This window comes from Vipera berus (genome assembly GCF_964194415.1).
Source record: "Vipera berus genome assembly, chromosome: 3".
In the NCBI taxonomy this organism is placed as follows: Eukaryota; Metazoa; Chordata; class Lepidosauria; order Squamata; family Viperidae; genus Vipera; species Vipera berus.
The window spans coordinates 82,879,819-82,907,712 of record NC_138204.1 but is presented as its reverse complement, the minus strand read 5'-3'; the positions used below and the strand labels follow the sequence as shown (position 1 = coordinate 82,907,712).

The 27,894-nt window shown below is 41.7% G+C and overlaps 1 protein-coding gene across 6 annotated transcripts in view; it reads right to left on the bottom strand.

Moving 5' to 3' along the window:
- Positions 1–27,894, bottom strand: part of LRRC8D (leucine rich repeat containing 8 VRAC subunit D) — a 96,267-nt gene that overhangs the window by 8,034 nt on the left and 60,339 nt on the right. The window contains exons 4-5 of one of the 6 annotated variants that reach the window (XR_014026167.1): positions 23,022–23,125; positions 19,566–19,596 (exon numbers count right to left, since the gene is read on the bottom strand). The exons of the other annotated variants lie outside the window; for them this stretch is intronic. The gene's annotated coding sequence lies outside the window, so the exon portion shown is untranslated. Of the gene's footprint in view, positions 1–19,565; positions 19,597–23,021; positions 23,126–27,894 lie in introns of those variants that run through there. 6 annotated transcript variants of the gene reach the window in all.

Here is a 27,894-nt window from a genome sequence, read left to right as displayed (position 1 = left end):
GCTCAGTAAGAGTATAGCCAGGAGTGCCTGGTGCAGGGTGGGGAGGATGCAAGTGCCTTACTGAAGTAACTTACAACTTTTCCTGCAGGTTTCCCCATTGACTGTGCATCTGGAAAGCCGACAGGAAATATCATAAATGGTGATTATGTGGTCGCAGGACATTGTAACTATAGGTGCAAGTGCCTAGATCACAGTTACATAACTGCGGCCATGTTGTCACCGCCACAACTTCAAGGGCCAGTCACAACTTTGAATGGCTGCTGGGTGAAGACTACTTGTATTAAGAAACAGTTGCAAAACAAACACACAAGATTGGCATGTACTTAGCAAGCCAGTTTAGTCTGGTATATTGAAAACAGCCTGTACAGGCTGGGAAACATTTAGTATCTCAAAACTTTCTGTGATTTTTGGCAGGGGTTATGCATAATCACTTCTCCAATGAAAGAATAATAGCATGCATTTTGAGCATGATTAGGTTAAAACCTGGGTTTTTATTATGTTCAGAAAAGTTACCCTTGTAAGCAAAACATACTGCTTCAAAAAATACAGTAAAAGAAAACATCCAGGGAACACTATACTTAGTCAGCTAACGTAGTTATTCCAGTTAAAATAGATTTGTATCATATAAAGAATCTTCTGGCTGTTCTTGTATTTTCTAGGTCACCTTTTCACCTTCACTTATCCACAGTGCATTTTAAAAGTAAGAATAATAGCTATATTCTTTTCTCAGAATCCTAAGAATTGTTGTGCTACAGGAACCAATGTAACAAAAATCTCATCATATCACCCAGTTAACATTTCCTATGATAATACTGTATCTTCATCATTCCTCCATAAATCTCGGGATAATAACCTTGATTTTGGTTCTTAACCACTCAAGCACCTGGCCTCTTGCTGGTAAGCAAGTGAGTTTAATGATGGATTTGAACCCAGGAATTTCTGCTCCTAGGTTAAGCACACTCTGCACTTCTGCTTTAAAAAAGCCCAGTTTTAAAACAGAACTGCATCCCCATTTTGTATGAGACTAATTAAATACTTAACTGGTATCAACTTTATACAATATAGCTGGAAAAAACCCCAGGAGCTTTTATGTTTAGAAACAAAAGTATGTTGGGATAAAGGAATCACTAACTATTTCTAATGTTATTAGATTATCTAACTGTTTCTAAAATGAAGAAGCTAAATTGTTCTGGGACTTTAGAATTCGAAGAGGAAAGCACTTGCCACACAACACTCCAGATTTAACAATGGTTTATAAGAAAGATAAAAACATCTGGAGAGTGGATGTGACAATTCCCGCAGACAACAGAAGAGACGAGAAAGAACTGGAGGAAATCACAAAAACCAAAGATGTGCAAATAGATGTAGAATGACAGTGACCAAAAAAAGGAAATATAGTACCAAAAGTAATAGACACCTTGGGTGCAATCCCAAGACTTCAGGAGCACCACTTGAATAACACCAACATTGACAAAATCACCATCAGTCAACTGCAAAAGGCAGCCTTACTTGGAACAGCTTACATTCCATTATGATATCTTTAGCTCCATTAAACATCTGCCTATCCCAGGTCTTGGGGAAGGACTCAATAGGTGGATAGAAATGCCAAATCCAGTCTAAACATCTGGCTGACTGTATGATTAACCGTAATAGTAATAATGATAATAAAAAGCTGATGCTCGCAGTGTTACTGAATTGCTACGACTAAACACAGAAATTATGAAACTGTGCTATCTTGGTTTGTTTTACTTACAAACTCTAAAAACATATTTCAAAAAGCTGCTCTCAAATACTTTTCACTGAAATGTGGAACAAATTCATCAAAACTGCTCAAAGAACTATTGAAATCAATGTGTCTGAAAGCTCTTCAAAGTACAGGTAGTCCTCGAGTTACGAGTGTAATGAAGCCTGCCCATTCTACTCATAACTCGAAAACTCGTGGGAGTGAATCTCGTATCTCAAATGAGATCACTCCCTTGCTCGTTAAGACGCATGTGGCTCGTTAAGTGAACATGAGGTATGTCAGGGTGGGGAAGGCCATGGAGAGTCTAGTGATGGAATAGGGCCACAAGGCCTCCCCGACCCACTAAGGTACCTCATGCTTTCCCCTCCCTTCCTGCCGTGCTGGAGTCACCTTGAAAAGGTCCGTCTCTCTGCTGCGGTTCCTGCTGCCACCCGAATCTGAAGCCAGGGGACGCTTCCAGATGCCTCCAGAAGCTGGATCGAGGCACTGGAAGGCCACAGAAGCATCTCCTGGCCTCAGATCTGGGTGGCAGCAGCCTGGAAAAGGCCTCTGACACCCCGATCCAGCTTCCAGAGGCACATGGAAGTGTCCCCTGGCTTTGGTTCCATTCTCTGTTACAGAGAACCCAAGCCTAAAGTACCATGAGATCACACAAGATCAGTAGTGTGAAATCTTGCCCCACTGATCTCGTGTGATCTTGCGTTACTTTAAGCCTCCATCCTCTGCGAACGCACCAAAGACCTGGAGAAGCCGAGAAAGCAAAGGATCTCAATTGAAGGCCTGGTATCTAGGGAGACCCAGGGCAGGGGTGGGGAGGGACGGAATAACCTCTGCGGTCACTCGTAAGGACAAACGACTGCCGTGGTGCTGCAATATTCGTAACTTCAGGACTTGCTCGTAAGCACTAGGGGCACTTATCGTGTAACTTTGAATGAGTGTTAAGTGAAGGCTCATAACTCGGGGATTACCTGTACTCATTTTATTACTATGTAATTCTTATTTGCCCTATGAAAAGGAACAGTGCAGAGATTTCTCCCTTGAATGACTGCCCCTACATAAGGCAAAGACAAGTTTTTTGTTTTTTTACTAGGGGACCATATTCTTTCAAGAGTAATCTGGTGAGGCCACAAAGTGGGCAGAGCATAAGTAAACACTACTTAAGCTCAGAGTAAAAATGAGTGGGAAAGCTTATTTTCCAACCTCTTTTTTCTTGGACAATGTTTGCCTCTCTCTTCTAAACACCTTGCTGTAAAGAAAACAATGCTTATCCAAGGTCTGAACTGTTTTCCTGCAGTGTTTTTAAAATTAGACCAACGTCTCCAGATTAAATTTATCTCCAACTATTACAAAAACAAGTTGGACAGCTCCGTCTTTCAATCTTTGCTATTTTCAAGAATAAAATAAAGTACCAATTGCTACTAAAAATACATCTGACTTGTGGCTTTAGTCCTATTTGTCTGCAGTTCTAACAATAAAACCAGCAGAATATTACAAGAGATAATCAGTTTATTTTGTGAATTGATAACAAAGCTATGTAAATATATTGGGAAAAATTCCAAGATAATTCAATATATCAGAACTTGTAATGGGAACAAGGGAGGATAAATGAAAGAAAATATCTTAACTGAGGCTTTGAAGTTCAAAAGAAATTACATGCAGATAAGAGAGTCAGGTCAGAACAAGAAGTGTCACATCATATCTACTAAGGTAATTCAACAAACTCATTTGCAGCCTTGGGTTACTTCAGAAGTATAAACATTTATTTATTAATACTGTTTGGTCAGTTACATTTCTTCTAGCTAGATGCCTAGAAAATTCCTCATAACACAACCCCCAAGAGAGTAAACTATTTAATGACCAAACCTACATTCCCAGATTTCAAATGACAAGTTACTAAAATGGAGGAGAGATGAAAATAAACCTCTGTATGGCCACAAGAGTCGGCTCTGTCCTTCCTTTCATTTTGAGTCACTCCATATTTCCTGGCCAATCGGTTTTGTACAACATTGTTTGTAGTAAGCTGTGCAATCTGAAATTTTATTTCCAGTGCAAAATTAACTAGACAGCTTCTATACTAGGTAGAAGAAGATATAAAAGAAATACAAAATCATCACATATACTATTAAATAGGTGGGGCTAGCTCTGTCTAATTCTACCGATCCACTTCGCCTTATGCCCAATGACAACCTAAAGAATTACAGTTATAAATATTCTTAAATTAGCATTTCCTTTTGCACTTTCAAATCTATTCTGATTAGAATCATAAACGCATATCCAGAACTGGTTCATGGTTCAAAGATGAATATAACAATTAGTCGCACTGCAGAGCATTGCTGTCTCCAAATTACCTGAGACAATTCTCCCGTTCTGTTTTATCTTGGATGGATCATTTATAGAGACAAAGTATAAAATGATGTCAATTGGTATCAGAACTCTTCTGTTGGAAGAGAGTCTTCATCATGGTAAAAACCAGCAAGTATTTAAGAAGAAAGTATGACACTAAAGCAGTTTCTGGTTCTGCATCTCGTGTTACAATTTTGAATGTTTTCCTTCTTCCTCACAAATACATATTCCCAAGATTTGAAAAATGAAAAACATACATACCTAAAATGAAATATTTTGATGACTTGTGCCTAATAGTAAATTGCTTGTAAAAAAGATTTCCTTCAAGTGTTATATGTGCACCATTTTGTCTGAACATCTAAAATACCTTGTAAATATCAAAATCCTAAATACCTTTTCTATGAAAACCTATTAACTTTTTCCACTCTATACAATTACGAAACAAAGTAAGGATTTTAGTTTTTGTTTGCACAGGTGTTAAAATGCAAGCAGGGAATCAAACCCTTGGGGATTGAATTAAATCTCTGCTGGAAATAGTATAAAAGCTCCAGAATTTCAAAGCAGCGATTCAACTTCCTTACAAGAGCTTATCTACATAAACTCATTATTTCTAAATTAACCATTCTGAATTTTAAAAAAGAAAGAAGATATTTTTAATTCTGCCATTACAAATATTTTTAAAACGTTCTAAGTAGAGCTGGCAATAATCAGCCTTTACCACCCTTTGAAGACAACAGAGTCTGATGCAGTGTAATTGTTTCAAATGAAGCACACCAGGGAAAATTCTCAAATGCACACTTTTTCCCTTTCCTTTGTCCATAAACTATGTAAATACATGATCAGACATAGTAGATTTTGCCTGCCTTGTACTCACAGGACTTTCCTATGTTATACCATAAATGAACAGTTCAGATAAAGTATTTTCATTGCATGTGATTCAAATGTGTTATTTCAAAAGTAATCCCTGCTAATCCCTACATTTGTAGGTATTAAAATTAAAATACATATTAGTTCAGCCAGTATTCTGAATGATGGAAACATGATGATATGGAGCCTTCGAAAGGTTGTGGGATCTGTTTAGTTATGCTCAGATCACTATGAATGTTTGCTAGATTTTTGATTACAGCTGAAAGAATAAGGGCAACAAAAGATCAATGAAAGATTAAAAAACAAAAACAAAACCAGCCTCCTTAGCTAATTTGTCACTCATTAATTGCTACATGAACTGCACTTTGGACCAGATTAGAGCACAAAATGATAACTGGTGAGGCAGCAGTAATCTTGTATTGAACATAGAAACTGGGAGGTATACATTAATCTACAAAAGCAGCTACTTTTTATCTAAACAGCTTCTGAAGAAAAAATATCGACTTAGAAGAATCTAAGTCTATTTACATTCAAGCATTCAGCTAAATGCATGGAGGGATGCAAGTGGAATAGAGAACAGGATCCATTTTTTTCCTTTTTCTAACTTTCATGGGTTCCATTAGACTTCCGACTGGCAGGTGTACTTAAACCAACTTGAGTGCAAATAAATTTCATGATAATTTGGTTTCTTCTAGTTCAGGGGTTGGCAACCCGCGGCTCCGGAGCCGCATGCGGCTCTTTCAGCTGTCTCCTGCGGCTCCCAGTCCTCCACCGTGTGCAGTCCAAAAAAAAAAAAAACAAAAAGTGGGACTAAAAAAGTTCAACCAATCAATTCAAACTTCTCATGGAAAAGAAAAAACTTGTGAAGTTTGAATTGATTGGTTGAAGTTCTTTGGTTTGTGGGACTGCCCACAAACCTCTTCTTCTTTGGACTGCACATGGCGGCAGCGGAGGAAGAGACGGGAGGACTGCTGGAAAGGTAAGTAGTGGGTCGGTCGGAGGGGGCGTGCGGGTGTGGTGGTGGTGTTCCTGAGCAGCATATGGAGTCTCAGGTGCTGCCAAATCCCCTCCTTCTTTTCCCTCTCTCTCTCTCTCTCTCTCTCTCTCTCTCTCTCTCTCTCTCTCTCTCTCTGTCTGTGTGTGTCGGACCCACGGGGAACGGCTGGTAGGGAGGTGGCAGTCTGGCATTTTCCCCCCTCTCATTTGTGTGTGTGTGTCGGATCTGTGGGGAATGGCTGGTAGCGAGGCTGGTAGGGAGGTGGCAGTCTGGCATTTTCCCCCCTCTCATTGTGTGTGTGTGTGTGTGTGTGTGTGTGTGTGTGTGTGTGTGTGTGTCAGACCCGCGGGGAACGGCTGGTAGGGAGGCAGCAGTCTGGCATTTTCCCCCCTCTCGTTTGTGCATGTGTGTGTGTGTGTGTCAGTCCCGCAGGGAACGGCTGGAAGAGGCGGCGGCAGTCTGGTGTTTGTGTCTCTCTTGTGTGTCGAGCCCATGGGCCCGACACACACACAGGAGGGGGGGGGAAAAGCCAGACGGCCACCTCTACCAGCCATTCCCCGCGGGTCCAACACACACATACAGGAGGGAGGTAAACAACGCCGGACCACCGCCTCCCTAACAGACCTCTCCTGCATGCGGAGAAATGCCCATTCCCTCTGCTGAGCCATCCCAGCTGCTTGCATTGCAGAAGGCAATCATTTGGAACGAACACACGAGATTCGGTGTTTCTCCGCGCCCGCTGATCAGCACGCGCTAATACCCATTCCCTCTGCTGAGCCATCCCAGTTACTTCCCTGGAGTACCTCCATATCTCGCAAGGGCGCACAGGGAATCTGTGTTTCCACTGTTCTGTCAAGTCTTTTGTTTTGCGCATGCGCACGCATGCACATCCTTCTTTGCAGCTCCCAGTTTTTTCTTTTGTGAGGGAACCGGTTCCGAGTGGCTCTTTCACTGTTTCAGGTTGCCGACCCCTGTTCTAGTTTAAGCAGTTAGCACCAAACTGATAACTGGATAAGGCTTCCTTTGACCCAAGATCACTGGTGATTCTATGAACAGACGCTTACTCTTTTCTTGACAAAAGTATGAAAATGGTTAATCATTGCTGCCTTCTCCAATGTTTTTCCATTTCCCCTTCTTGTCTATAGCTTTGCCACGTCTTCTCTGACCGCATTCAAGACCAGACAATATCAGACATGAGCTATCCACTTTCTTCAATTTCAGCTCTAATCCTTTATTTTGGGGTGGACATTCAAATAAATTGATCTTTTCTTAGCATTAGTAATATTGATCTATCTGGGATGAACACACTAAAACAATAGTTTTCTTGTAATATTTTATTTTGGTCCCATAAAATATTCATGTCTCAATATGGTTACCATTCTTAATAACTAGCTAGTGACCACAATACGAACCAACAATTAATCAGAAACGACCACTAAGAATTGTATAACACGTTTATGCAAAGAAGAGCCATCAACTGCAGTTAAGGAGCTACACGGGATGGAGACAAAATAGCAGCAATCCAGACTGGGTTAATTACCCAGGTTTTACAAAACAAAGCTCAGCCAAGAGACATAAAAGCACAACATCCCAATTAGCTGCTTTTACAAGATACACTGAACAAATAGGCATCTATATTTTAAACTACCGTAATCTGTTGTGTGAATTCAGGCAATATGCTTAACTTATGGTAAAAATAATGGGTTAGTTGGGTGAACTATGGATTCGTTATGTAAGGGTAAGAATGTTGTGAATAACAATTCATTTATCTTACCTTACCCAAAAGGAAATCAACTGAAAACAAGAAATTAGATTAGCTAAGGTGAACTTTATGAAAGTTGTACAAAATGCTTCAGAAATAAAAGGAACCTGATCTCTTTTCTTGCCCTCATAGAAGCAGCTCCCCTTCTATGAAACATCAACACACACACCCCCAAGATGGCTTACACTCTCAATTTAAAATTTAAACAAACAAACAATATATAAACAACTGCTCCCCAGACACTGATTAGAACCTGGCTTTTTCAGTTGCCCTTTAGAGATTGATTGTGGAGCCACAGGCATATATTTAAGAAGGAATATAGTGGGGTTCAAGAGAGACATAGATATGCAGAGTGGTAGTTATGAGAAGCACACTATTTAATGGTGTTGTTTGAAATGTGTTTAAATGTCTCCTAGCTTCTGTGTACAGTAGTTTAGTTCAAATGTTAAGATCCAAGAAAGTTTAATTCAAGTTTCTACTTGATTATAAATTATAGTCTGCTGATGGTCTGGACAAGTCCTTAGGTGTTATCTTTAAGAAAATCTGAGAACTGATGAAATTACATTGACTGGAGAAGGAAATGGTATAAAACCCTAAAGAAAAGCAAATGAAGTACAATTCTACTTAACTGATTATAGATTCATATTTAGAGTGTCATTCCTTTGATTATGTGTGTTGTTCTAACTAAATTTCATTTTGCATAAAGTAAAATACGTCAAAGAATCAGAATTATAATAAAATAGTTAGTCTAATATATCCCTGGATTTTAAAACATCTTCTAAAAGCACTGTTTGATTTTTTTTTTACATTAAAAATCTACTTACCAATTCTTGCTAATGCAAAGTATCATTTCTGAATATTTTACCTCATTGTTTTCTCAGATTTTCTTTCTCTAAACGTATATAATGTACTTGTATGCAAGAATAAAAATGGAATGAAAATATGCAAACATTTTTTCATATCTTCTGTATGACATGATGCATCTCATAGAAGAGGAGAACGAGCCTGAAGATGCTGCATAATCAAATATATTGAAATATTAAACTACTAGATGTATCTCATTAAAAGATTTCTTGTATTTTACACTTATTTTCCAATATTCTGGAGCAAAGCGGAGTTAAATACTATAGTAGCAAGTCTTTAAAAGTTCAGGAGTTTTAAATACAAAGTTTTGTAGATACCAGTGGGCATTTTCATCAGATCAGGTAGAAAAAAATCAGGTTAGTATATTTCAACTATTTTTTTATTTGACTAGAAATGCTTAGCCCTAAAGAATGCATAATGCACTTCTAATCCCGTAATAATGAATTGTTAGTCAGAATTTACTAGAAAGCCAGTTGTGTTAGTCACCTATTACTGTTTTTTTAGCTCAAACAGCAGAATACATATCGGACAGTGCAATCTATTTACTGAATACATTTCAGAATGTATGGTTAAACTTTTTGAGAAATCTTTGTGCATACCCACAACATAACTCTGTTCTTTTAAGAGGAATTCTTAGGCTCTTAATAGATTTAGAATGGAATTTCTAAAGGATGCGCCTCTACACATTACAAAACAGCAACAAGAAAAATGTTTCACAAACTATTTTTAATAAAAGAGGATAGTTCATGCTGTCAAAGGTAAGAATCTTGAAAGATATTCTTTATAGTGCGGATTTGCTTCCTTTATTGTGCTGACATTCCTCTAATTTTATAACTTATCACACCACATCTTTAAATCTGTTTCTTTAAAAATAATGTTGTCTAAAAGAAAAAAAGGCCCTTCTAAACATCTATCAGAATTTTGATTGACACGAAAAATATAAATTGGAAAACAAAAACATAAATTAGAAAAAATAAGATCACGTAATTTTATTCTGCAAATACTTTCATTTCCTTAGCACTACCTCCAATTTTATTTCTTACTCAAATATCTGCAGGTTTTATAAAATGCCTTCAGAAGTCTTCCACTGATTCTTCTACATCTTTAATCACTTTTCTTATTATATTTCATTAATACGCTACAGGTGAAAAGGCAGCATCTACATCTTCAGACTAACATGCTGTTCAGGTACATAATCAAGCAGAGAATCAGTCCTGTGTGTTTTCTTCTCCTGGCACATGTTTTTCTAAGCACATGTTAATCACTGAAACATGTTTTTGCAAGCAAGGCTTTAACATTCCATAACTCCATATAAGCTAACAGAGCAACAGCTGTCACTGAACAAAGTTTTCATGTTTTTTAAAGGGCATTTGTCCTTTTCTATGAAAAAAATGCTAACAGGTATTAACTACTGTTTATCATACAAATGAAATCAAGGAATTCTTGCATATAAAATATAATTTCTAAATATTATGAGTAATTAATTCATTTTCTGTACAAGGCTACAGCAAATTAAATTGGCCGATACTCCTGGTGATTTTTGCACTTTTCTTAGTTTCTTCTTTTAAGTAAACAATGCAAATGTTTAAGATTCCCTAAAATTTAGAGTAGTACTTAGTTAAGGTTTGAGGAAGGCATTAAAAATATACTAAGGAGTTTGATTATAAACTGATTAGAGATAATGCTTTTCCTGCTGTCCCTCACATCTGTTCTAGTACTAGTTTTGGACTCTAGTATTAGCACTGCTCCAATGCGTTTCGATCCCATTCACACAATCTTTTTAAGCAGCAATGTAAAGGGATGGAAGCTAAGCAGCTGTGTTATTCAATATGACTAATTTTATCTATTATAATATCCTTGAGTTAAAAAAAATTATGGTCTGCACCAATCAGATGTGAAATAAAAAAATAAAAAAAATCCAAAGCTTGTATTGCCAGTTTGCTCAACAGGTAGCTGGAAATTGGTAACTGAAACAACGCTGCTGGGAAACACACATACCAGATACTTTGGGAAAAGGTATACCAAGGGCAATTTGCCAAGGGTCCTCAAGCCTTTAGAACCATAAATTGAAAATGAACTTGACTGACTTTGACTGCAAGTTTTATACATTCTGTAGGCTACGTGGCTTATATTGCAAACCAACTGCACATTGCAACTGGTTTTTTTAAAAAAAAAACAAACAAACATATTTCATCATCACTCTTCAGATGAAAAAGGCTGAATGTCTGCATAAGTAATTGTGCACTAAAGCACAGTGTTTTGCCATCAGAAAAACACTGCAGAACAGCACAGGTTTAGATATATGTTCGAGTTCTCAGGATTCAAGGGCAAAAACTAGATATTCAAGAGCGTATCTACTATGAAGCAAAACAGATCGCAGTGGGACCTGTGCTATACTCCAATCCATGTTCACAAAAAGCTGCAAGACTCAATGTAAGATGTAGAGATATATTGTCACGATGATAAATACAGCTAATTCAAAATCAGCTTTAATTTTAAATGCTTCAAGAAAAACAGACAATGGGCACTGAAAACCTGAAAGTATTTTTCCCCAGTCTGGTACATCTGAATGTCCTGGACTGCAGTTTTCTTCATCCCCCATCAGCACATATATTTCAAGGATGCTAGTTCACAAAGGGATTCTCTTCTACCTTGTATAGCTTCAAAACATTCCAAAGTATGTATAGTTCATCTACTACTACAAATGTATCTTTTAAAAAACCCTAACAAATGCCAAGGAATTTATTATTCAACTTACTCAAATTCCTAATTACTTAACAAGAATGAGTTGTGTAAATATTCAAGGTTTAAAGGTGAATGTTCTTGGAGAATATTAGCATCATTTCTATTGTCCTTTAACTATGTAATTTATAAGCATTACAAAACTAAAGAAGGTACATGTAATATTTATCATAGCTGTCTCCATAAAAGGAAAAAAACCCATTCAAACTCATTTTTGTTTAGCTAATTGCATTACAGAGAACATCAGTGCCTATTATTAAAATTGCCCAACACCTTTAAGTATAATGATTATTTTAAAAAAAAAATTGCCCTGCAGAACCTAATTATTGGAACTAATAATTAACAATTACAAAAAACTAATAAAATCTCCATAATTGGTTATTCAGAACATTGTTTTTAGAAGTTTTGCTAAATAATAATGTTAAAGGTAAATTAAAGCATTATGAAAACTTCCACAGCAGCTTGATATCAACAGAAGAGAGGAAAAATATAATCTTAAAATTAAAATTAGTGTTAATCTCAATAGTTCCAACATCTGTGAGCACATTCCCAAACTGGCCATGCCACATACTTTTAAGATAATTGGCAGAAAATATTAATTAACCATAATATAAATTATGACAATCAATTTATTTACCTTTATTTCTAGAAAGAACAGAAAAAGACAAACTAAAAAAAAATCTAAATAAAACTACAATTGGGACCAACAATTAGGTCATTAAGTGGACACTAAAAACTGCAACTGTGCTTATGATTTTATTCCTGTTGCTTTACAAACTTATAAAGGTCATACATGCAAGGACTGGTCACAAATCTACTTTGTCATCACATATCTGTAAATGGTTGCTAAATGAAGACTATGTTACATTCCCTTACGTTCACACCCATATTCCCTTGTGTGAGTGCACACATACACACGCTAGTGAGAGAAAAAGGCTTTATATTTTGCTACTCCCTAATAATCAACATTGCCATTTTTTTTACTGCTGAGATCCTGAAGAACCAACAACAAACATGGGGCCTGTAGGTCAGTTGAGTTTGTCACTGTCGTTTCTTATGACTAGGATTATGTGGTGAGAGCAAGATTGCCCTCGGCGGCCATTATGCCGCTATAGTGTCGCTGTTGTTTTGTGATTATTTATTCTTGCTCTGCTGGTTTATTGATCTTGGGTTCGCAATAATGAGAAGCAAGGCTATATAAATCACTATCATAAATGAATAAATGATAACCCCAGCCTATCCTCTCACTCTTACCCTCCTTCATCATTGTTCCTCAGTAGGAAAACGCAGTTGCTGGCAAAATTAGTTAGGCCCAGCGGAATAACCACTCTGGCCATCGTTCTGCAAACTCTATGGTTGACAACAGAATCCGTTCAGATTCTGCCACCTGCAGGGCCAGAGTTTTGCAAAGCTGAATCCCAGCATCTTCCAACACTTCCAGAATGCTTAATTATGGCTGCAGCAGGAAAGGGAAAATAAATGGGGTGCAAAACAGGATGTCGAGAACTGCATGAAATCTACTGGGTTCCTTCCCTAGATGCATGGTACAAGTACACCAATCTTCTCCAGCCAGCGTAATCATTTCAGGTGGAAATAGTAGAAATGCTGAGAGACAATGTTTGGGAAAGGTTACATATGGCTACTGTGCTATTATTACTCCATCTCTCCACCTCCATTTTCTCTTTGATCTCACAGAGCTATGGTTAAGCAAGGCCAGATACAAAGTAAAAATCTGGTATTGGATTCCAGATGCATCTATTATTTTATTCACTAGATGTACACCCACCCATTATTTTGCATCTCTCAAGGCAATTAACGTTCCTTCTTCCTATTTTATCCATAAGAATCCTGTGAAGTGGGTTGAGCTGAGCAAAAGTGAGTAGCCTAAAGTCACCCAGCTAGCTTTCATGCCTAAGGGAAGACTAAAACGTACTGAAACTCCAGTACTGTTTATTCTGAACTAAAGAACTGAAATCTCTTCATGTAAACAAGTCAAGAGGTTAATTGGAGGCTGTTGGAGTCGTGACTCAACCGTTTCATCTCCAAATATCTCATTCTGTCAATGGAATTGAGGTCACCATCTCGGAGACAGAATTCCCTGCAAGAAAACAGTTGTGAAAAAAGGATGGGCTAATATACAGTACACGATTCCACAACGAGTAAAAGGTAGCTACAGATGAAGAATCACCATTTCTGTCAACACTAGATCTCATTTCTTCTTCACTCTTGCTACGTTTTCTGAACATTAACTGATGGGTCCTATTAATGTCTTTCTTACTGAGAGATTACACAACCATTTTTAAAGGAATATAAATAACATTAAAGATTTATAAAGAACATTTTATTTAAGGGGAGAAAGCATTGCACACACATCAATTTTTTGTTTGGCCACAAGCCAAAGAAAACCCTTTAAAATTTCATTTGTTTTTAATGAAATAAACACCAATACTCCCACTGGTTAATAAATAGTGCTCCAAAAACAGAGAAAGCAATGCATAGATTTCTACACTTTTAGGAACCTTAAGCAAGCTCTTCAAAGATTTTTATCTAAACTGCACAAAGAACACACATATCTGTTCCCCAGTGAATTCTGGGGGCAGGAATTACAAAACACTGTGATATTATCTCAGGTTTGGAACAACAGCAATATTACTAGTCTGCTTACTAATTTATCTGTCTACTGAATAAGTCTATTCCCATAAAGCGTCCTGTTTCCAATACTTACCGTATATACTTGAGTATAAGCCGACTCGAGTATAAGCCGAGACCCCCATTTTCACCCCCAAAAACTGGAAAAAGTTCGTGACTCGAGTATAAGCCGATCCGCCGTTCTGCAAGCCTCCGCCGCCAGCAGAGGCTCGATCCGCCATTTTGCAAGCCTGAATACACAGGAATACCCTGTGTGGCCGCGGCTCTCGGGGAAGCCCTGGCTGTCCGCTTCCTCGTTCCACGCTGCCATTCGGGGCCCGCGCGTTCCCTGGGCAAATCACGGCGCCCAGCAGGCGAGGAAACACGCCCGCTCCAGTCGCCCCCCCTTCCCTCAGGAGACGCGAAGCAAGTGACCGCCCGGAGCTTACCGAGGACTTGCGCGCGGCCGAGGCTTCGGTGCTTCCAGGATCGCGCGCACCTCTCCCAAGCCGCCGCCGTCCGGAGACCTGCCGAAATTTGGGGAGATTTGGGGAGGTGCGCGCGCACCTCCCCAAACCTCCCCAAACGTCAGCAGGTCTCCGGATCTCCGTGCCTTGCCTGCCTGCTTCTTTCGCTCACCCGTGCTTTCTCTCCCCATCGCTCACCCGTGCTTTCCCCCCCATCGCTCACCCGTGCTTTCTCTCCCCATCGCTCACCCGTGCTTTCCCCCCCATCGCTCACCCGTGCTTTCCCCCCCCATCGCTCACCCGTGCTTTCCCCCCCCATCGCTCACCCGTGCTTTCCCCCCCCATCGCTCACCCGTGCTTTCCCCCCCCATCGCTCACCCGTGCTTTCCCCCCCCATCGCTCACCCGTGCTTTCCCCCCCCATCGCTTACCCGTGCTTTCCCCCCCCCATCGCTCACCCGTGCTTTCCCCCCCATCGCTCACCCGTGCTTTCCCCCCCATCGCTCACCCGTGCTTTCCCCCCCCATCGCTCACCCGTGCTTTCCCCCCATCGCTCACCCGTGCTTTCCCCCCCCATCGCTCACCCGTGCTTTCCCCCCCCATCGCTCACCCGTGCTTTCCCCCCCCATCGCTCACCCGTGCTTTCTCTCCCCATCGCTCACCCGTGCTTTCCCCCCCCATCGCTCACCCGTGCTTTCCCCCCCCATCGCTCACCCGTGCTTTCCCCCCCCATCGCTCACCCGTGCTTTCCCCCCCCATCGCTCACCCGTGCTTTCTCTCCCCATCGCTCACCCGTGCTTTCCCCCCCCATCGCTCACCCGTGCTTTCCCCCCCCATCGCTCACCCGTGCTTTCCCCCCCCATCGCTCACCCGTGCTTTCCCCCCCCATCGCTCACCCGTGCTTTCTCTCCCCATCGCTCACCCGTGCCGCCCCGAAAATGCCGCTGCCGCTCGCCCGCTTGCTCGCTTCCTCGCCCGGGGACCAGCACCAGCCAGCCAGCCCGCCGGCGAGAAGCCCGGCCCGGAGGTGAGGGGAGGGAGCGGAGTCGCTCACCCGTGCTTTCCCCCCCCCATCGCTCACCCGTGCTTTCTCTCCCCATCAAAGATCCTTGGAAGTAATGGTTGGAAAAGTTTGCAAGTCTTTGGGAAAGTTCAAGAAGTGAAAGGAATACCCTCCTCTTGAAAGACCAGATAAGGCAGACAGGGAGATGAAGAGTTCAACCGAGTTTCCTCTTTTGTTCAGGCATCTGCACCCGCTGCTTTTAAACTCGCCGGGCGCTGCAACGGCACCCGTTTTCCCCGGCGAGTTTTCCCTACCTGGCCCCTACAGAATCGCGGCGGCGCCCCCGGAGAAGCCTACCCCGAGGCTGCGGCCGATTTTTCCTTCTCCTAGACTCTGCCGCCCAGAGCGTTGTTTCTCCCCCTCGTGCGTGCGTGGGATGAGGCGAGAAACCAACAGCCTGCGTCCGTCTCTCTTTATGTATATTTCTGTATATATCTTATCTCAGGATCTAGACCTTTCGAAGGAGAAGGGGCGGCTGGAGTTCGTGAGTTGCTGTGGGACCCAAGGGTTGGGGGAAGAGAGATGGGAGGGAAAAGGGGAGAAACCTGCCGCTGGCTAGTTCTTTGTCTGATCGGGGAGCCTGAACAAAAGAGGAAACTCGGTTGAACTCTTCATCTCCCTGTCTGCCTTATCTGGCTTTTTGAAACGCACCACCGGCTGCTCCGTCCAGAAGCCCAGATTCGGGAGGGCTGCTTGGCTTCCACTTGAGCCCATCTATGTCCGCGGGCCCCCCCCCCACTACCCCTAGACCTCCGCCGCCGGCGGAGGCTGGATCCGCGCTCCGCAGCGGCAGGGCGCGGATCCAGCCGGCGGCAGAGGCTTGTGGAGCACGGATCCAGCCTCCGCCGGCATGCAGGCAAATCCTGCTAAAGGGCTTTCCCCCCCCCCACACTGGATCCGCGCTCCGCAAGCCTCTGCCGGCGGCAGGGCGCGGATCCAGCAGAAAGAAGCAGGCAGGCAAGGCACGGAGATCCGGAGACCTGCTGATGATTGGGGAGGTTTGGGCACCTCCCCAAACCTCGGCAGGTCTTCGGATCTCCGTGCCTTGCCTGCCTGCTTCTTTCTGCTGGATCCGCGCCCTGCCGCCGGCAGAGGCTTGCGGAGCGCGGATCCAGTGTGTGGGGGGGGAAAGCCCTTTAGCAGGATTTGCCTGCATGCCGGCGGAGGCTGGATCCGTGCTCCACAAGCCTCTGCCGCCGGCTGGATCCGCGCCCTGCCGCTGCGGAGCGCGGATCCAGCCTCCGCCGGCGGCGGAGGTCTAGGGGTAGTGGGGGGGGGGCCCGCGGACATAGATGGGCTCAAGTGGAAGCCAAGCAGCCCTCCCGAATCTGGGCTTCTGGACGGAGCAGCCGGTGGTGCGTTTCAAAAAGCCAGATAAGGCAGACAGGGAGATGAAGAGTTCAACCGAGTTTCCTCTTTTGTTCAGGCTCCCCGATCAGACAAAGAACTAGCCAGCGGCAGGTTTCTCCCCTTTTCCCTCCCATCTCTCTTCCCCCAACCCTTGGGTCCCACAGCAACTCACGAACTCCAGCCGCCCCTTCTCCTTCGAAAGGTCTAGATCCTGAGATAAGATATATACAGAAATATACATAAAGAGAGACGGACGCAGGCTGTTGGTTTCTCGCCTCATCCCACGCACGCACGAGGGGGAGAAACAACGCTCTGGGCGGCAGAGTCTAGGAGAAGGAAAAATCGGCCGCAGCCTCGGGGTAGGCTTCTCCGGGGGCGCCGCCGCGATTCTGTAGGGGCCAGGTAGGGAAAACTCGCCGGGGAAAACGGGTGCCGTTGCAGCGCCCGGCGAGTTTAAAAGCAGCGGGTGCAGATGCCTGAACAAAAGAGGAAACTCGGTTGAACTCTTCATCTCCCTGTCTGCCTTATCTGGTCTTTCAAGAGGAGGGTATTCCTTTCACTTCTTGAACTTTCCCAAAGACTTGCAAACTTTTCCAACCATTACTTCCAAGGATCTTTGATGGGGAGAGAAAGCACGGGTGAGCGATGGGGGGGGGAAAGCACGGGTGAGCGACTCCGCTCCCTCCCCTCACCTCCGGGCCGGGCTTCTCGCCGGCGGGCTGGCTGGCTGGTGCTGGTCCCCGGGCGAGGAAGCGAGCAAGCGGGCGAGCGGCAGCGGCATTTTCGGGGCGGCACGGGTGAGCGATGGGGAGAGAAAGCACGGGTGAGCGATGGGGGGGGAAAGCACGGGTGAGCGATGGGGAGAGAAAGCACGGGTGAGCGATGGGGGGGGAAAGCACGGGTGAGCGATGGGGAGAGAAAGCACGGGTGAGCGATGGGGGGGGAAAGCACGGGTGAGCGATGGGGAGAGAAAGCACGGGTGAGCGATGGGGGAAAGCACGGGTGAGCGATGGGGGGGGAAAGCACGGGTGAGCGATGGGGGGGGAAAGCACGGGTGAGCGATGGGGAGAGAAAGCACGGGTGAGCAATGGGGAGAGAAAGCACGGGTGAGCGATGGGGGGGGAAAGCACGGGTGAGCAATGGGGAGAGAAAGCACGGGTGAGCGATGGGGGGGGAAAGCACGGGTGAGCGATGGGGAGAGAAAGCACGGGTGAGCGATGGGGAGAGAAAGCACGGGTGAGCGATGGGGGGGGAAAGCACGGGTGAGCGATGGGGAGAGAAAGCACGGGTGAGCGATGGGGAGAGAAAGCACGGGTGAGCGATGGGGGGGGAAAGCACGGGTGAGCGATGGGGAGAGAAAGCACGGGTGAGCGATGGGGAGAGAAAGCACGGGTGAGCGATGGGGAGAGAAAGCACGGGTGAGCGATGGGGGGGGAAAGCACGGGTGAGCGATGGGGAGAGAAAGCACGGGTGAGCGATGGGGAGAGAAAGAACGGGTGAGCGATGGGGGGGAAAGCACGGGTGAGCGATGGGGGGGGAAAGCACGGGTGAGCGATGGGGGGGGAAAGCACGGGTGAGCGATGGGGGGGAAAGCGGCAGCGGCATTTTCGGGGGCAGCGGGTGAGCGATGGGGGGGGGAAAGCGGCAGCGGCATTTTCGGGGGCAGCGGGTGAGCGATGGGGGGGGGAAAGCGGCAGCGGCATTTTCGGGGGCAGCGGGTGAGCGATGGGGGGGGAAAGCGGCAGCGGCATTTTCGGGGGCAGCGGGTGAGCGATGGGGGGGGGAAAGCGGCAGCAGCGGTTGTTGGGGGCGCAGCAGGCGAGGCAGCTTCTCTCAGCAGCCTGTTCCGAACGAACGGACAGTTCTTTTTTTTTGTTGACTGGAGTATAAGCCGAAGTGGAGTTTTTCAGCCCAAAAAGTGGGCTGAAAAATTCGGCTTATACTCAAGTATATACGGTATTTTAAAATATGAGCCATCCCGATTAACTTTTTCCACTAACGTAATATCTTACATGTGTTGCCCTATATCTCAGTTTTCAGTTTCTTGTCCATCTAATCTGTTTCTAAATTAAATGCATACATTATTTAGTGAAAGCATATCAAATGTATCAAGGAGAGAAGTTGGCTGATATTTTATTGATTTATCTGAAAGAATAGTTATTCAAGATTCCACAGCTGTAATTGTAAGGTTGAAAATGTTTCAGAGTTCAGATGTGGGACCACTGACCCCATTAAATCTGTTGTGTAAAGAGGCAAATTCAAAAAGAAAGCGAGCCCATGATACAAAAGTGGGCCGGGGCAAAAACTAAATTTAATTTAATATAAATTTATTTCACATTAAGTTCCATTAAATAAAGTTAATGTGATTTTCCCCGAGATGTGTTTGTTCATCCTGCCATATTAAAAATTACAGCTTGGTAGCAATTTTTGGAGTATTTTTGGAGGCTACACATGGCTCTGGATCTGACTTAATATAACCTTTAATTTAAAAATAGTCATATTTATTTTACATAATATGAAAGTAAGTTGTAAAAACAAAAAGGAATCAGTTAAAGCTTTTAGGGTAAGGCGATGTCATAGATCAGCACTTTTCAGCTGTGATGGCCAGGATTATGTGTTGTAATCCAATATATTTGGGAAATGCATGCTTGAGGAATGCTGCCAGATTTATAATCCTTTTACTTCATATGTATTTCCTTTTAATCAACCAGGCTGCCTTGGGTCTGAATTCTTCAAGATGGAGTATCTGTCAAAGGTTTGTTTTTGTGGCCTTGAGAAAAGCAGATTTACAAATGATATAAAAACCATATCCTCAGCAAAATCCAACTCTTCCCTCTATAACTCTTAAACATTTTTCATCTCCTCTGCAAATATTTCTATAGTTCATTCCTAACATAATGCAAATCCAGAAACCTCACTGCTGTTATTGACAGCAGTAAATAATTCATTACTATATAATTTATTTTAAAAGCAATTAAGACTTTCCACTGCTTTTGTACTCTAGAAAGAGAGTAAACTGAAGGGTATATAGCCAGCTATTATTCACCATGAAACAGTAGCATTTTTTTTAGTTCTGAGAAGAATATTACACACATCCACACATTCATTAACATTATTGTTTTATATTTAATGTATCACTAAATAATTATGAATGTACAGAAGACCAAACTTGATAGATTAGGGACAAGACCTATGTATTGAAAGACTCTGCTTTGGAAGAAAAGTGATTAGCTGGAACAAATTTGTAAAGCCAGAAAAATTCCAGGTCCTACGTCTGCCTATAGAAACAGATCCATCAGCAGAAATATCTAATAGGACTTTGTCCTCAGATTTTCCTGCGATAGCATTTTCAACTGTATTGGTTGCCTATAGGTTTTAACAAGATCAGTGGACAGATAAAGAAAAACTCTATTAATAAAAATAGAGTTAAAGGCACTATTAAATAAGATGGTTTCTATTTAATGACCACTCATTCAGCAACCATGTGAATAGCCTGCTGATGGCCTCGGAAATTGTAAGAATAGAATAGAGCTGGAAGGGACCTTGGAGGTCTTCTAGTCCAACCCCCTGCTCAAGCAGGAGAATCTATACCATCTCAGACAAGTGACTGTCCAGTCTCTCCTTAAAAACTTCCAGTGATGGAGCACCCACAATTTCTGGAGGCAAGCCATTCCACTAGTTAATTGACCTCACTTTCAGGAACTTTCTCCTTAATTCCAGGTTGCTTCTCTCTTTGATTAGTTTCCAACCATTGTTTCTTGTTCTGCCCTCTGGTGCTTTGGAGAATAATTTGACCCTCACTTCTTTATGGCAGCCTCTCAAATACTGGAATACTGTTATCATGTCACCCTTATTTCTTCTTTTCTTTAGACTAGCCAAACCCAAGTCCTGGAGCTGTTCTTCATTTGTTTTAGTCTCCAGGCCTTGGATCATCTTAGTTTCTCTTCTCTGAACTTTTTCCAAGGTCTTAACATCTTTTTTGTAGTATGGTGACCAAAATTGGTTGCAGTATTCCAGGTGTGGTCTCATTAGGGTTTTATAAAAAGGTACTAATACTTCGTGTGATCTTGATTCTATGCCTCTGTTTATACAACCCAGGATTGTATTAGCTTTTTTGGCTGCTGCTACACATTGCTGGCTCATAGTCAAGTAATCATCGATTAGGACTCCAAGGTCCCTCTCACAGTTACTATTTTTGAGCCAGGTCTCACCTAATCTGTACTTATATCTTTGATTTTTCCTGCCTAAGTGTAAAACTTTGCTTTTCTCCACAATGAAACTCATTTTGTTGGATAGGGCCCATTGTTCAAGTTTGTCAAGATCTTTTTGGATCCTGAGCTTATCTTCTGGGGTGTTGGCTATTCCTGTCAGTTTAGTGTCATTTGCAAATTTAATGAGTTCCCTTTCTATTCCCTCATCTAAGTCATTGATGAAAATATTGAAGAGTATTGGGCCTAAGTCGGAGCCTTGTGGTACCCCACTGCTTACTTCTCTCCATGTGGATATAGTACCATTAAGAACTACTAGTTGAATATGGTTTGTCACCCAGCTGCAAATCCATCTGGTGGTGATGTTGTGTATTCCACCTTTTTCTAGCTTACCAAGCAGTAGATTATGGTCTACTTTGTTGAATGCCTTACTGAAATCTAAGTATACTATGTCCACAGCATTTCGCTGGTCTACTAATTTGGTCACTTTTGGTTTGGCATGATCTGTTTTTAACAAATCCGTGCTGGCTATCAGTTATAACTTTGTTTGCTTCTAGTTGTTCGCAGATCTGTTTTTTATTATCTTTTCCAGGATCTTCCCAGGTACCAGTGGCGTAGCGTGGGGGGTGCAGGGGGGCCCCGGCCGCACCGGGCGCAACATCTGGGGGGGCGCGCTCGCACACGCAGCTCTCTGCCCCTGCCTGGCTCACTCACTCTCTCTCACTGCAGTGCTGGCTGTGCGAATCCGATCCGAGGCGCTGGGTCGCCGCCCACTGTGGAGGGGGGGGTGCCAGGCATGCGGTGCGGAGAGAGAGAGAGGGACTATCTGGGGGAGGGACTGTGCAGTGGCCGCCCAGCGGGTTAGGGGGCGCAAATTACTTGCCTTGCCCCGGGTGCTGACAACCCACGCTACGCCACTGCCAGGTACTGATGTTAGGCTGATTGGTCTGTAGTTTCCTGGGTCTGTTTTCCCCCTTTCTTGAAGATGGGAAACACATCAGTCTTTTTCCAATCCTCAGGTACTTCTCTGGTGCGCCAGGATTTTTGAAAGATATGGTGCAATGGTTCTGCATCTGCCAGCTCCTTCAGAACTCTGGGATGTAATCTGTCAGGTCCAGGTGATTTATATTCGTCAAGGTCGGATAGGTGTTCTCTTACCATTTTCTTGCTTATTTTAATTTTTGTTTCTAGTTTGTGTTTTGCAGGATTTTTTTTTTGGTATGTTGTGCTATAGTTTCTTTTTGTGTGAATACTGATGCAAAGAATCAGTTAAGCAGCTCTGCTTTCTCCCTGTTGCTTTTAACTTCCTTGCCATCTTTCTCTTTAGCGGACCTACAGTTTCCTTGACTTTTTTCTTGTTATTAATATGTTGAAAGAAACTCTTTTTTTATTATCCTTGATTTCTGTTGCAAGTCTTTGTTCGTTCTGAGCCTTTGCGTTCCTGACTTCGTCTCTGAATGTTACTGTACATCTTTCAAAGTTGCTGAGATTGAGAAACGCTGGTTTTGGAAACTGGATGCTTCTGATTTAATTGTTCTTGTGTTATATCAGTCCAACGGTAATCTGCACTCCTTTGCTCTACGTTTAGAGCAAAGAGTTGCTTAAGAGCTGAACATTTCGTGTTTATGATGCCACCAGCTCCTAATTTAAAAAAAAATTAAGCCCCTAAACTACTGTTCTAGCTTTTCTTCCTTAATCTGTGCTTTTTTTTGATAACAGTAAAAGTAATAGAAGCAGTGGATAAATGTAAGACATGAAAGCAGCAGCAACAGAACTCTTGTAAAACTCTGTTAACATGATCGGGTAATTATCACACAACAAAGAAATCCCTTGTGTGAGCTGGCATGACAACATTTATTAACAAGGATAGGACCAAATTCAAAAAAGAAACAAATAAGTGAGTCACCATCCATGTCACCTGAAAGCTTAACTCCTATACATAATAGAGATAAAATAGGTTTTCCTTAATGGTTTTCGGGAGGCTTACCTCAATGTTGCACAATTTTAGGGTCTTGGGGAACCACCCAAAACTTCAAAAAGAGTTGCCAGAATCTTTCAGTTGTGATTTTAAGTATGTCAGAAAATCATTCACTACATTTAGGGGACAATAAAAAACAAAAAAAGATATAATTCAGTTCTTTCCACAAATTTATTTTAGATTTTTTTTTTAACTCAATGGTTTAGCCCAGGGGTAGGCAACCTTGGCTCTTTTATGACTTGTGGACTTGGCTCAGGAATTCTGGGAGTTGAAGTCCATGAGTCATAAAAGAGCCAAGGTTGCCTACCCCTGGTTTAGCCTTTGTTAATTATGGAATTTCAAAAGTGACATCCAGTTAGGAGTAGTGGTTAAGGCATCAAACCAAAAATTAGGAGTCTGCGAATTCTAGTCTCATTTTAGCCACAAAACCATCTGGTTGACCTTCAGCCCGTTTCTCTCTGCCCTAGGAAGGAGGCAATGGCAAATGGCTTCCGGAATCCTGCCAAGAAAAATGCAGGGGCACATCCGGGCAGTTGGCAAAGGTCAGTAACGACTCAAAGGTTCATGCACATAGACACACAATCAATAGTGCAAAGTTAACAACAAACACAAGAGAATGCAAAAATCATCACAGTCTGCAAAAACCGTGTCACTTCTATTTCCAGCTTAGTTTGAGTAATGATTTTTGATGCAAGCAATAGCTCTGACTTCCACAGGAATACTTCCTGTGACAAACAGTTTATTATGACACATGACATAATATGGAAAAAACAGACTTCATGCCCTGCACCCCGCTGTCCTCCCACAAAACAACCCACTACAAACCAAATCAGAAGTCCAAAGATGCTTTCATTTCTCCTTGGTTTTAGTATATTGTTAACATGCAAATACACCTACCATGCATTCAAGAATCATTTATTCAAAGCCGAAGAAATACATGTAGAAGAATTACTTTGTGGAAGAATTTTATAAAATAATGTGGAACAAAGGGTTTTTTAAGCACAATATAGAAAGTAATTTTTTTTCAACCATCATAAACAAAACAAATTTAATATTGAAACTTACACATACTGAGAGGGCTGCCAGATAGAATAATTTATTCAGACTAAAATTAAATTTAATTTTTTATCTTTTTATTGATAACAAGCAGTTTCATTCTAACAGAACCCAACATATCTTTTATATCTAATTGCTTTTATTTGACAGTAACCAAACAAGGCATTAAATGATTAGTTATATAACACATTATTGATCCAGAATTTGCTGTTGGTAGGAATTCTGGATTCTTGTTTTCAAACTGTACTTCAATTTCATCCACTACATTTTCCATGTATTTCTATCACTAAGTCTTGAGGCTGGAGCCAGCCTTGAGAGCTCATGTTACTCTCCCTTGGCTTGAATAAAAACCTGAGCTTCCATCAAGCCAATATTACTTTACTCAGCTATACTTTTATCAATTTCAGATAAATGAATATCATGTTTTCTTGTTAATACGGTAGTTTTGCAAAGTAAAGGAGCATTTTTATTTTTATTTACATTTAGGTTTATCTATTCATCACAAACAGCTCCTCAATAACCGCTTCTGGGTTATGGTCACTTAAGGCAGATATTTTTTCTCCACCAAGTGCCTGGTTGAGATTTGTTTGCACCTTCAGCAGCTTTTAGGACTCTCAGAGATTGAACAGCATCTTTTTAAAAAGGGATCTAAGGAAGCAAAAGTTTATGAAGGATGTTTGAGGGAGGTTTAAATCTCTGGCAAGGGATCTATACGGAAATAATCTTTGTGCAAAGGAAATCTTTGATAGTTTCACATATAGGAAGAATACATTTTTGCTGTGAAAGTACCAAGGGAGTTGGTTATGTTAAAAGGCATCATTTATGTTGAAATATAGGTATTTCTCGGGTTATGACCACAACTGAGCCAAAATTGCCATTGCTAAGCCAGGAGGTTAAGTGACTTTTGCCCCATTTTATGACCTGTTTGCCACAGTTGTTAAGCGAATCACTGCAGCTGTTGAATGAATCGTGCTGTCATTAGGTTTTCCCCATTGACTGCTTTTTGGAAGACAGCTGGGAAGGTTGCAAATGGTGATCACATGATCCCAGGACAGTGCAACTATCATAAATCAATGCCAGTTGCCAAGCACCCGAATTTTAATCATGTGACCATGGGGATGCTACAACAGTTGTAAGTGTGAAAAATGGTTATAAGTCAGTTTTTCAGTGCTGTTGTAACTTTGAACAGTCACTAAACGAATGACTGTAAGTTGTAATCATTCAGCCTAGCAGCAATAGGAAAGAAAGAAGAAAAAAAGAAAGCTTTTTTCTGAGAAGTGTTGAGGACTAAAGGTATGCCATGCATTTGAAATTCCCTTCATTTATTCCTATCCAAGACAATCAAGCATTTTTTGATTAGTCTGATATTTTCATTCCCTTCTGTATTCAATTTATGGTACCACTTGAGTTGCACCCATGAAACATCTGTAAGAGACAACAGTGGAATGCAGTGTCCCAGACTCACCCAGCAAAAAAAGTCTCTCAGCAGTGACACAAGGACGGTTATGAATCCATGTGAACTGGTACTTTCACAGCAAAAATGTATTCTTCCTATATGTGAAACTATCAAAGATTTCCTTTGCACAAAGATTATTTCCGTATAGATCCCTTGCCAGAGATTTAAACCTCCCTCAAACATCCTTCATAAACTTTTGCTTCCTTAGATCCCTTTTTAAAAAGATGCTGTTCAATCTCTGAGAGTCCTAAAAGCTGCTGAAGGTGCAAACAAATCTCAACCAGGCACTTGGTGGAGAAAAAATATCTGCCTTAAGTGACCATAACCCAGAAGCGGTTATTGAGGAGCTGTTTGTGATGAATAGATAAACCTAAATGTAAATAAAAATAAAAATGCTCCTTTACTTTGCAAAAATACCGTATTAACAAGAAAACATGATATTCATTTATCTGAAATTGATAAAAGTATAGCTGAGTAAAGTAATATTGGCTTGATGGAAGCTCAGGTTTTTATTCCAGCCAAGGGAGAGTAACATGAGCTCTCAAGGCTGGCTCCAGCCTCAAGACTTAGTGATAGAAATACATGGAAAATGTAGTGGATGGAATTGAAGTACAGTTTGAAAACAAGAATCCAGAATTCCTACCAACAGCAAATTCTGGATCAATAATGTGTTATATAACTAATCATTTAATGCCTTGTTTGGTTACTGTCAAATAAAAGCAATTAGATATAAAAGATATGTTGGGTTCTGTTAGAATGAAACTGCTTGTTATCAATAAAAAGATACAATAAACTTAGTAGAATTAAAATTGATTGTTACAGTGTGTCAAGTTTTATTTTCTAGCTACAAAATGTTGGCAGCCTTATACATTGGTGGGATTTGGCACAAGAAAATGCATATTATTAATCATACAAGTCTATGCCTTCCACATTCAAACATCTTCTCTAGTTTATCCATGAATTGTATTAAAATTAAAACATTCATTTTTGCACCATAACATTTGATTTCCTTATACATTTATACATACATACATACATGTATGTATGTATGTATGTATGTGATATATATACCCCATACTCATATCCCATACTTGGTTTTTTTACCAATTGTAAGGCAGATATATTAAAGTGTCCAACTGAGAAAAGCATTCCACAGAAACATTGGGTTGGAAAAGACTTGGGAGAATTTCTAATCCAACCTGCTACCCAAGGCAAGATTCTCAAGATATTTGCTATTTTAAGAAGGACGCTACAAATTATGTATTAATTTAATAACTCAAGAGAAGAATTAATATGAGCTTCTCTGACTGCAAGACTAATAGAAAAGAAGTTTTACCTACTAGCATTACTGTCTTGATATTGCCAAAGGCATGGAAATCGAAGGAAGACTATATGGAAGAAAAACAAAGGAGGACTATAAAAGTTTACAGAATGCTTTCAAGATATCAAGTGTAATAACAGGCTGCTGAATTTATATAAAGCACTGCCATATTGTCATAATGTTATTTAGTTAGGCAAGCTGTGGTTTTCAAGCCGTAATTTATGGCTCACCATGTCTTGTATATCCAAACATTGTGGTTCAGTCAATAAATCACAGTAAAGCAAACTATGGCATAACTTGGTACAGAAGCAGGCCACTACTTTATTCCTAGGAGTAATCAGTCCCTTGATTTCTTGTTAGGTTTTTATCCCACCTTTCAGTTAGATGCTCAAGAGAACATTTTGTAATGTTTTATCCCCCATTTTCCCAACAAGCATCCCTATGAGATTGGCTGAATTCAGAGACAATCACTGGCTGAAGTTCACCCACTGAACTCTGAGGATGGATTTGGGTCTCCCTAGTTTTAAGGTCAGTACTTTCACCACCAAACACATTGTGGTGGTTTTCCCCCCAGAAATTTTCAGGAGAGTGGAGCATATTGTTCAATACACCCAGACTACAGTCTGCAAAGATATTCATATGTCTATTTTAAAGAACTACCAATGTCTTTTATAACACTAGAAATAGGCTAATGACTCAACCCAGCATCTTATGTCTCCAATCTTTTATAGCCAAATTTAGAAGCATTCCATTTCTATTCCAAAAATATACCTCTACAGTTTTTATTTTAACATCTGAAAAAACGAGTCAGCATTTTAGTATAAAAAAAATAGTATAGTGAATCCTGCATACGTCTGGGAATTGGAAGGTTGTAAAATACATGCTAGAAAACTCAATGTGAATTTCATTCGAACAACAGGCTGGGAATAGCAGTTGATTAGCTTTCTTTCACTAGATGAAATGGTTAAATTATTACATAAAGCCTTTTTGGCAGTCAATACAGAGGGCAAATTTAGTTTCCAAATGTCAAACGCTTGTCCTTTCATTAT